This window comes from Trichechus manatus, unplaced genomic scaffold (genome assembly GCF_000243295.1).
Source record: "Trichechus manatus latirostris isolate Lorelei unplaced genomic scaffold, TriManLat1.0 scaffold00016, whole genome shotgun sequence".
Lineage (NCBI taxonomy): Eukaryota > Metazoa > Chordata > Mammalia > Sirenia > Trichechidae > Trichechus > Trichechus manatus.
This window is the reverse complement of record NW_004443952.1, coordinates 25637297-25639243: the sequence shown is the minus strand read 5'-3', so window position 1 is coordinate 25639243 and position 1947 is coordinate 25637297.

Below are 1947 nucleotides of genomic sequence, written 5' to 3'. Positions count from 1 at the left end.
GACCATTAAGTCTGGTCTTTTTACTAGAATTTGAGTTCTGCACCCTACCTTTCTCCTGCTCCATCCGGGACTCTCTGTTGTGTTCCTTGTCAGGGCAGTCATTGGTGGTAGCCAGGCACCATCTAGTTCTTCTGGCCTCAGGCTGATGCAGTCTCTGGTTTATATGGCCCTTTCTGTCTCTTGGGCTAATACTTATCTTGTGACTTTGGTGTTCTTCATTCTCCTTTACTTCAGGTGGGTTGGGACCAATTGATATATCTTAGATGGCCACTCGCTAGCTTTTAAGACCCTAGACGTCACTCAGCAAAGTAGGATGCAGAACATTTTCTTAATAAACTTTGTTATGCCAGTTGACCTAGATGTTCCCTGAAAGCATGGTCCCCAGACCTTCAGCCCTGGTACTCTGTCCCTCGAAGTGTTTGATTGTATTCGGGAAACTTCTTAGCTTTAGTTTAGTCTAGTTGTGCTGACTTCCCCTGTAGTGTGTGCTGTCCTTCCCTTCACCTAAGATAATTCTTGTCTACTATCTCGTAAGTGAATAACCCTATTCCTCCTTCCCCACCATCGTAACCATCAAAGAATGTTTTCTTCTATATTTAAACCTTTTCTTGAATTCTTATAATGGTCTTTTTGTGACTGACTAAATTCACTCAGTATAATTTCTTCCAGATTCCTCCATGTTATGTTTCATGGATTCATCATTGTTGTTTATCGTGTAGTATTCCATTGTGTGACTATACCATAATTTGTTTACCCATTCGTCTGTTGATGGGCACGTAGGTTGCTTCCATCTCTTTGCTATCATGAACTGTGTTGCAATGAACATGGGTGTACATATACCTACTCGTGTGACAGTTTTTATTTCTCTATATGCCAAGAAATTTGAAGACAGCTACCTGGCCAGCTGACTGGAAGAGCTCCATATTTATGCCTATTGCAAAGAAAGGTGATCCAACAGAATGTGGAAATTATTGAACAGTATCATTAATATCACGCACACAAGTAAAATTTTGCTGAAGATCATTCAAAAGCAGTTGCAGAAGTACATCAACAGGCAACTGCCAGAAATTCAAGCTGGATTCAGAAGAGGACGTGGAACCAGGGATATCTTTGCTGATATCAGATGAATCTTGACTGAAAGCAGAGAATACCACAAAGATGTTTACCTGTGTTTCACTGACCATGCAAAGACATTTGACTGTGTGGATCATAATAAATTATGGGTAACATTGGGAAGAAGGAGAATTCCAGAACACTTCATTGTTCTCATGAGGAACCTGTACTTAGACCAAGAGGCAGTCATTCAGACAGAACAAGGGAATACTGCATGGTTTAAAGTCAAGAAAGGCGTGCTTCAGGGTTGTATCCTTTCACCATACTTATTCAATCTGTATGCTGAGCAAGTAATCCGAGAAGCTGGACTATATGAAGAAGAATGGGGTGTCAGGATTGGTGGAAGACTCATTAACAACCTGTCATATGCCCATGACACGACCTTGCTTGCTGAAAGTGAAGAGGTCTTGAAGCACTTACTGATGAAGTTCAAAGACTACAGCCTTCACTATGGATTACAACTCAACGTAAAGAAAATGAAAATTCTCGCAACAGGACCAATAAGCAACATCATGATAAACAGAGAAAAGATTGGAGTTGTCCAGGATTTCATTTTACTTGGATCCACAATCAACGCCCATAGAAGCAGCAGTCAAGAAATCAAATGATGCATTGCATTGGGCAAATCTGCTGCAAAAGACCTCTTTAAAGTGTTCAAAAGCAAAGATGTTACTTTAAGGACTAAGGTGCATCTGATCCGAGCCATGGTGATTTCAATTCCCCATATGCATGCAAAAGCTGGACAATGAATAAGGAAGACTGAAGAAGAATTGATGTATTTGAATTATGGTGTTGGTGAAGAATATTGAATATACCATGGACTGCCAGAAGAAC